Source organism: Sciurus carolinensis, chromosome 16 (assembly GCF_902686445.1).
Source record: "Sciurus carolinensis chromosome 16, mSciCar1.2, whole genome shotgun sequence".
Classification (NCBI taxonomy): domain Eukaryota; kingdom Metazoa; phylum Chordata; class Mammalia; order Rodentia; family Sciuridae; genus Sciurus; species Sciurus carolinensis.
Window position 1 is genome coordinate 2,099,534 of NC_062228.1, and position 9,485 is coordinate 2,109,018.

Here is a 9,485-nt window from a genome sequence, read left to right on the forward strand (position 1 = left end):
GGCTGGGTGTCTCAGCCTCATTATCAGATCTAATTGTGGGCTCGGATTTCAGGCATCGGCCGTGCAGGTGGAGGACAGGCCGCGAGGTCACGCCTAAACGCTTGCTGAACTGCGGTGTGAAAGGTAAGGCCATCTGGATGCCATTTGACAACTTCAGTGGTAATTACACCATTTGGCACAGGAATTAGCAAGAGCCAGGGCTGATCTGCGGCCGGGACAGTGTTTTCGCTTGGCGGGGGTGTCGGGCGCTGCTGGCCCTGGGGCTCCAGAGTCCTTTCTCAGGGCCTGGGGCTCCAGAGTCCTTGCTCGGGGCCGGTCCCGCGCCCACTCAGGACAAGCGCAGGCCGGCCTTGCGGCCGGAGGCGCCTCCGTGCCCCCGCAGCCCCTAACCAGGAACACCTGCCTTCCTGCTCCCGGCGGGCGGGGGGCGGGTGGCTTCCAGCGACATTCCACCGGAGCAATATGGAAGTGTTTAAGGGCGTTTGTACCAGGCAGGGTAGCTGAGATCTGAACCTTTAAATTACAGCCATTCCCGGGCTGAGGAAAAGTAAATAAACAGTTCACAGCTGCAGCAGCCCGGCACAGAGACGGCTATCTCTCCTGATTGCAGGACAAGTAATTAAGTGAGAAATGTGAACCCTCCAGTCGGGGTGATGATAAAGTTTTGGGGGCAGTAAATCCACCCAACCCCAGTGGCCTTCTCTTTAACCCTCGAGGAGCCAGCAAGAGGGAGGACAGCAGGCAGTGAGCAGGCCAGGACCCGGGTCCCGCTGCCGAGGGCCAGCTGAGGGCCTGGAATGGCCCTGTGTGCTGTCCGGCCTCTGTGCAGGGACAGGGCCTGGGCTCCAGCCCTGCCTCCAGGGAGATCCTCGGACAGGGGCCCGGTGCTCCGACCGTGTGGCTCCTGGTCCTCGTGAGCTCCGAGTCCACGTCTGTACCCCAGGGTCCTCGGAACGTGGCTGTGGTTGGGGACAGGACCTTGAGGACTCGATGGAGTCAGACCAGACCCTTGGGTTGGGCCCTTGCCCAAGTGGCTGCTGCCCCCTCAGAAGAGCTGGGACAGACCAGGGCAGGAGGCCACACGTGGGACCCAGGGCAGGGCACCACCCACAGGCCACCAGGGATGCCCCGGGGAGCAGCCCCCGACACCCGGCTTCCGGCGTCCGCCCAGGCCTGCGGGGTCGCAGACGCTGCCGCCGTGTGAGCACAGTGGCAGAAAGCGCCCAGCCAGCCTCCACTGGGGTTTCCCAGACCCAGACAGAGGCGGGAGGCTGAGCGAATGAGACCCCGGGACCCAGCCTGGCTTCCAGTGGGACCGCTGGCCTCGGGGTCCAGCCTGGACCAAGGGCCCGAGTTGCTGATAGCTGTCTGGGGGCCACACAGGTGGTTCTCGAGGGTCCACGCCTGGTTCTAGGGCCACAATCAGCCATCACTGGGGTCTGCAGGGTGCACACCGGGGTGCAGGGCCCCCCGCCTCTGCTGTGGGGCAGCCCTTCTGACAAGGGAGCCCGTGTGACCCAGAGTGGCCCCGGGTTAGGGGTCGTGACCTCCTTGTCCATGTTGCAGGGAGGACAAGTGGAAAGAGGAGGGTCCCCAGGCACCACCTTCATGGCAGAGCACTCGCCCTCTTGACCTGGCCTCCTGACCCCTCATGCTCATGCGCCTGCCTTAGAGTTTCCCTTCTGGGAAAGGACCCAGGGCCTCCCATTGAAGCCTCACCCAGGACCTGGCTGTGCCTCCCCACCCTACTGGGTCCGCCACACATGTGGGAAGCGCTGGGCCATCTCCGGATGAGACCAGGCAGCCCCTCAGGTCTGCCTCTTCCCACGGCCGCGCCTCGGGAGAGCTGCCCGGGCACTGCACCTCGGCTTCCGTGCCTGCCCGACGGGCCTCAGGGCTGGTCTGTGCGCTGGGTTCTTGGAGGATCTCACCTGCTCCACAGGTAGCCTGGAAGGCGACTGGGTCTCTTGCAGCCAGTGCGGGGCAGGTGGGGTGTAGCAGGCGAGCTGCACCTCTGGGCCCGCACAGCGTCGAACCCAGGGCAGGCCGCTCTGGGACCCCAGCGGCTCCCCCACCAGGAGGCCAGCCTGGGCCGGGGAAGAATCTCGGTCGGCCTGCGTGCTCCCTGTGGTATTTATGTCCTGGCCCAGGGGTGACTAGTGAAGTGACAGGGCTCCTCAGACACCAAGAGGCCGGGGGCTGGTAATAACTGATCACATGTCCACTCCCAGGGACACTTGCATTTTAGTCCAGTTCCCACCTGTGTTGGTGTCCAAAGATGTCATTTTGTTCACGGTAGGGGACCAGTTAGTGGCTGTGGGCTGCTCAGTGTGGGGAGGGGCCTGGCTCTTGGAGGGTAGGCAGTCCCTCCCAAGTCCCACCCGAGTGCCGGCCCAAGAGTCAAACCCCTAATGGATGGACACCGGGGAACTCAGGTTCTGGGTTCCAAAGTGGGCCGCCCTGCCCCATGGTGACATCACAGGCCAGGGGTGCCTAGTGATGTCATCGCTCTGGCAGGGTTTACAGTGGCCGAGAGGCCATGAGGCTGTCAGGGAGGACGCTGTTCCTGGGGTCTCACCCTGCCAGGCCCAGGCCTCGGTGACCTAGGGCTCTCACACCCGGGCAGCTGCGGTGGGTCTGTGTCTTGCTGTTCACACCGACCGTGGTTCCAGGACATTTCGGGGAACGAGGCTGAAGACAGTGCCTCAGCTTCCCCTATACGGCGACAGGCGGAAGGCCGGCAGCTCTGGGCACACCTGCCCGCCCAGCCCCTGAGACCTCAGCGAGGGGAGCTGTGAGGTTGCCCCCATGCCACCCCGGGGGCCTGGCCAGCCCCACCCTTGTCCTCACCGATCATCTGCCAGCAGCACCCATGGGAATGTGCCGGGCGGAGCTCTGGGTGATTTGTCCTGGCTTGGAGCCCACTTGGCCCCACAGGCCCTGGGCAGCTGCCCAGGCCTCGAGGCAGAGCATCTGGGAGAAGCAGCCTCACTCTTCCTGTGTTCTGGGCAGGGAAGACCCTCAGGGGGTGGAGTCACCCAGGCCTCCCTGGAAGAAGGCACATGGCTATCTCCCAATAAAACTTTATTTATAAAGCCAGGTAGCGGACCAGGTTGGTCCCGGGAGGCTGGTCTGCCAGTCCCTGGTTGGACACACGGATGGCAGGTCCTTTCAAGGGGTATCTGTTTCAAGAGCACCTCCTGTGACCGGTGCTGAGCTTGGTCATGGACACCGTCCTCGTCAGCGTGCTCCTGCCCTGCCTACCTGGACGGAGGGACACGGTTCCATGATGCTCTTCCCTGGACTCGGATAATCATTCTGACTCATTTTCAGAATCTTTCCTAAATAGTCCAAACCACACTGGACTGGAAAAATCGCCCTGGCAGGGCGGCGTGGGGCCCGCTCAGTGCTTCTGGGGTCCACTGAGCTCAGGCACGCTCCGGGTGCAGCCACCCCAGGCGTCGCGTGCTGAGGGGAGCCTGCTTCCCTCACTGGGCCTTCGTGCTGTGCTTCCGTCCTGGCTGCGTGTGCGTCTGAGAGGCGGAGGAGGGCCTGCCCGCTGCCATGGAGAGCAGGCTCCGCAGAGAAGCGCCTCGCCTTTGTCTTCCAGCTGAGGCTGAGTGCGTCTCGAGACGCAGACTCCGCGTTTGCATCAGGGCCGACGTGGCTATATTCTTTCAAGGTGCTGAATTTGTGCTGACTTGGTCCAAAACACAACCGCATCTGGTTATGTCTGGTGTCGAATGCTCCAAAAATGTCCTGAATTCCAGACAACCTCTTGGGCTTAGAAATAAAAGTCATTAATCCTGCATTTGAATTTAATATTTGAAATTTTATACTAATCTTTTTTTTTTCTTCCTCAAGTATTAACTTTTGAAACGTTGGAAAGAAACATTATTTATTTATTTTTTTTTTCAGGGAACATTTTTAACCAAAGGGTGTAGAGCTAAACTGGGCTTGACCTTTGAGTTTTGCAGATTTTCCACCTGGTAGTAGGAGGAAATGGGCTCCTCGGTGGGAAGGCGGCTCCTCCCACTCCTGACGGAAAGCTGTGCATTCCAAGCAGAGGTGCTGGCCCAGCGGGGCAGGAGCTCCAGTTGGTTAACTGACCGACGGTGAGACTGGGTATCTGGGGAGCGGATCCAAGTCCCGGCGCTGTTCCAGCCAGCCCAGTCCAGTCTCAGCACGAGTATTTAAGCCCCCCACCTAAAAAATGCACACGATTCTGCAGGAATCTCACATGTGGGCGGACAGGGCGATCTTGGGTTTCCTCCATTCAGGGGCCAAATTCTTTCTGGCACAAGGGGGCAAGCTGGGGCAGAGATGGCCGGGCCGACATTTCAGTTGGTCTGGTAGAAGGGGCAGTGACAGGCGTCTATGGGAGCCTGTGGGGCTGAGAGGGAAGAGAAGAGGGAGGACTTGGGGGAGGGAGGGGACCGCCCTTGTTGGGCAGAGGTTGGGGTTGCAGCTCTGGGGATCCGGGGCGTGGGTGCCTGCCTTTGACCTCCGTACAGACCGTGGGCCTCCTGCCGGCCGAGCCCGGGCAACCTCAGTGGGGCAGCCTGGGTTGGGTCCTGGGCCCACATTTTACTGAGGGCGTTAGAGAAGCCTGTACCCTGCCAGCCCCAGTGTACCTCTGGGCAAGGTGGTCCAGAGCAGCATCTCGGCAGAGGCCTTTGCTACCAGCCCCTGGTGGGCTGCAGCCAGGGGCTTAGAGAGCAACACCCTCACGAAGCTGGGGATTGTTTTTATTCTTGAATTTATCGCTGTTGCCCAGGCGAGGGAGGGGCAGGCCTGTCCAACCCCCGCTGCCCTCTCTGTGACTCGCTTTTCCTGCCCAGGGTGGTCTCTGCTCATTCCACTCTGATGTCACTGCCTGGAAATGCCGGCGATGCTCTGGGCAGAAGGGGCCGTGCGATTTCTCCCCAGCCGGCCCTGCACCCCCGGGCAGGCCTGGTGTTGGCTCAGGAGTCCCAGGGCCCCTTCCTGGGGGAATTCACGCTTCCCTCTGCCAGGGCTGGCTCCTGAGCTCCAGGAATGAGCCACGGCCAGCCAGCGGAGGCCACAGACCTTGCTCACTTCCCGCCTTGAGTTATCAGGCTGCAAAAGGGGCCGGGGCGGGAGGCTGGCCTCCTGGCAGGCCCGGCTCCCAGGCAAGCTTGCCATTAAGCGGCACCAGGCCTCATTTCTCCACCTGAAAGGGGAGCTTGGAGCAGCGGCTTGGCAAAGGCCTCTGCACCACTGGATCTATTTTAGGCAGGGGACTGAGCGGTTCCCAAAAAGCAGGACTGAGGCTCTCTCGGGTGACACACACTTCCACTTCTTTCTCAACAGCTCTGCAGGGCCTGAGCTCAGGTGGCTGGGGAGGCGCTTGCCTTGGGCGCAAAATCCACCGTCATGGAGAAAAACAATAGTTTAATATAATATTTAAAAAATCAAAATACAAAATCAAAAACCCTTGAGCAGCTTATCATAAAGGTAGGCTCAGTTCTATCAGTACCTCTCTACCCCCAGCCTCCACTGTGGCTCCGGCATCTGCATTTCATAGACATTTCTCCGCCAGTCCCTCCAGAGTGGTCCAACTTTGCACAGGGGCAGCCTGGGCCCCAGCTGGAGGTAATGGGCAGCTCCTGCTGTCTTCCTGGTCTTCCTCTCAGCCCGGCAAAAGCTCCCCGAGGGACAGAGGGGTCCTTGCTCTCCCACACGCCAGGCTAGTCGTTTCCTCTCTGCGTCCTTCAGGTTTCCTGACCCGAACGTGGCCCGTCTCGATGGGACGAGGGATGGTGGCGTGGCCTCTGAGGCCCGTCTTCAGCCAAGCGTATTGAGAGTCTGCACCTGCGCTGCGGTCTCCCCAGGAAACAGCCCTGCGGAGGTCCTCACCTCCTGAGCAGCCTGGAGGGGGGCCTGACCCAGGACTCTGTTGGGGTGGGGAGGGGCCACAGGTCACACAAGGAGCAGACATGCTGGGGACAGCTCAGGATCACCTTCCTGGGCATCTTCAGGGGACCATATTGAGACCACCTCAGTACTGCACTGCCCAAGTGAGAAACTTGGGGACCTTAACTGCAGACATGGCCCCCGTCCTGAATGTGGCCCGGGATGGAGCCTCAGCAGAGCTGTGTGAGGGGAGCTGGGGGCCCCTGGCACATGGCAAAGTACCCGCAGCATCTGTGGGGCACCGGGTTGGGACTGGGTGTGGCTGCTGGGGAGGGTCAGGGGAGAAGCCAGAGAGGTGAGAGAGGAGGTGCGGACCTCCAGCATCTTGGGCCTTGTCTCTGGCGGTTCCTCCTGGCAGCTGAGAAGCCTGTGGGGCGCGGAGTGGGTCTGCAGGTGCATTCCACGGGAGCCTTGGGCAGTGGCAGGGCAGAGGAGGGGGTGGAAGGGGCACTTGGGGGCGGAAGCTGAAGGAGCACAGTCTCTTTGCCGCCACAGGGGTGCTCCCAGGACATTCTGGGAAGGAGTCAGGGGAGGAACCAAGCATTCAGACTCAGGCAGGAGCGGGCAGGGCATCAGGCATCTTGGCACCCGAGCCCAGGGGCCAGAGGCCATGCTGTCTATGTGCTACGCTGGGTTTCCACAGTTACTTGGAATTTCAGGAAGAAATAAAGGGCTTGGTCAGCTTGGGCCCCCTGCCCAACTGCACCTGGTGCTGGGGTCACAGGTAGGTGCTGGAATATCAGCTCTCCAGGGACTTCGTGCAGTGGCTTCCCATGTCCCTGGGGACAGGGTGGCTGAACTGGCACAAGTACCAGGTATCAGTCCCCGAACTAGCAGACAGCAGGGGAGTGACTTTCTCCCTGGTTGGATTTGTGTGTCCTGGAGGCTTCTGCTGGACAGGCTGGCCCTGGGTGACCTGTGCCCTGGGGTGCTCCTGCAGGGTTTGAGCTACCGTTCAGTGTGAGTGCGGCTCTGCCTGGGGCCCCTTGGACTGGGTGTGTCCTCCCACCTGGACTCCTCCCCCTGACACCTGTGACATGATGACACCGAGTGGGGCCAGTGTTTAGCAAGCACACTGCCAGCCGTTTAGGCCCGTTCATCAGAAGCACTGAAGCCCTTGTGAACAGCCACCGCTGTGAGCACACCGGACCCGCTCATGGGGTGGGCGCGGCGGCACTGGGTAAGGCTAGGATCCCGTGGCGGCCATGCCGCCTCCGGTCTGAAGGCCCATGCTCCCTTGGGAAACCTGGAAACCTGTCACTCCTTGGACATTAGCTGAATCCAGAGTGAAACGCTATGGATTACCAACCAGAGTGAGGCGGCCAAAGGTACCTTTGGGGACCCCACACTGCCCCCAAGAGGCATGCGCTCCTTCTCCACAATCAGTTTTGGAATTACTCAGGGATTATCCTCTCCCAGTTCTTCAGTTTTGGGATCAGTGGCCTGCCGAGTCTAGTTTGGAGGTTGGACGCCCCCTTGTCAATGACTTTTGAATGGCCACAGGTAACTCCCTGTATCTTCTGAGCCTCAATTTCCCATCAGTGAAATGGGAATAATGATGGTTTTCCCTGCAGTTAAATGAGTTGGCACGTTGACAGGTACGGAGCAGCTTGGCCCTCAGGCCCTGTGCAATGACCTGGGCTAAGGCCACGACTCCTGGTCAGTAAAGATGAAGACTTTAGCTCTTTAAATGTCTGAGTCATGTGTGTGCTCTCCCGAGTAAGCTACATCCTGAAAGTAAAAAAGATCTCCATGCTGAGGTCTGATGCAATTTATAGCAATTCCTGTTTCCAGTGTGGATTTCAGTTTTGCTGATACCGAGGGAAAATTCCCAGCCCCCTGCCGTGTAGCCCGCTAACATGCTGTGCAGGGGCACAACCATCACCTGGCCTTTGTTTCCCATGAAGTCAGTGCACGAGATTCACTGGGTAAAATCTAATTAGGCAGGGCTTTTCCTGCGGCCTCATTCCCGTGGACCCCAGATGTCAGGGACCAGGCTGAGCGAGGCGGGGCTTATCTCTGCCCCATGGACCCTGCGGGGTCCCACTTTGCATGTGGCACACAAGCTGGTATAATTTTTGTAGATTTGTTTCCTGAAAATGAATATTAGTTGCCCCCAGGATCAAAACTAAAAATAGGCATAGAGGACAATGGACTCGCCCTGGCAACGAAACATGTGTGTTAAATACGACTTGGCAGTTCATGCTGGACGGGTGACTTTTGTGCAAACACGCAGAGATCTTTAGATTAATGGCAGGTTTCCTTCCTCCGGGGTGACTGCCAAGTGCCATTGCAGTCCTGCTGGGCGTGCTGTTGACACCTGTACAGGTACCTTCACGCACCAGTGGCTCTGCTGGAGCTACCGGTGCTCCTGCGGCTCCGCCGTTGGGCTGCCCAGCCTGTAAGAGAGTCCTGACCTTTCCCCCTGCGGGGTTCTACCTGTGTAGTTACGGAGGTGAGTTAGCGTATCAGCCGGAGAACGTTTTCATGGGGCTGTGTCCCCGCTCTGTGGCCAGCTTCCCCGTGGTATGGTTTGTATAGAGAGGGAGGGAAATGATGGAGTCTTCCCTTTCATTTGTTCAGTTATAAAGATGATAAGTTGATTCTCATTCTCAAAAGGTGACCATTTAGGGTTTTTTTAAAAATGTTTACATGTGTAGATTTACACAAAACTAGTGAGTTTCAACTAATTACAATTCACTAATTGTAATCACATCCTTCTTGAAGCTGGAACAGACTCCGAGGCGGCAGGGTGATCCGATGGGCTAGGTCCCTAGAAGTGTCCGGCAGTCTCCCAGAGAGAATTTCCCCAGGGTGCCTCCTGCTTCACCTGGCTCCTCTGGGACATGTCCTCCCCAGATCTGAAAGTCCCCGTGTCTCCAAGAAACCCCGGGTTCTTCAGTGAGCAGTGCTATTTTAAAACCGCAATCTGGACAGTAGGGATTGTTCTCAGCTAGTCCTTGCTTCGAGGTATTTCCTGAGTAAAGAAAGGCCTCACGCCTTCACATCGCTAGTTGCCGGTCACACTCAGGACGATAGAGCTGGTACACTATTCTCTTCTGTATTTCTTCTTCACTTGTTTCTTCCACACCGAGCATTCTGACGATCACAGAAATAGGAGTGGATATCATCATGATATTCCATGATGACTGTTGCTTCAGCCAACGTCACACAAGCAACCATCACATCCCCACCTCCAAGGTCAAGAGCAGCGTGATTATTCCCGTGCACACGCCTCTCCTCAGAGCAGTGATGTTCAACATCCCGCCAGCCCTGTGACAACGGCACTCAGAGGTTTTCCTGTTCAAAGCTCGTTTTCTAGCTGGTGTTTCTTTGTGAGCGGGGGATCATCTGCCCCATTCTGATTTATAGTGGGTCTGTGCACTCTTTTCCCTCCCTCTCTCTCTCTTTTATTAAAGGTCAGATTTACTGAATATAAAATCCTTGGCTTAGAGTTCCTTTCTGTGAATATTTTAAATCTTTTGATCCATTTTCTCCTGGCATGTATTGCTATCAAAAAAGTAGGACTGTAATCTGGTGTTTTAAAA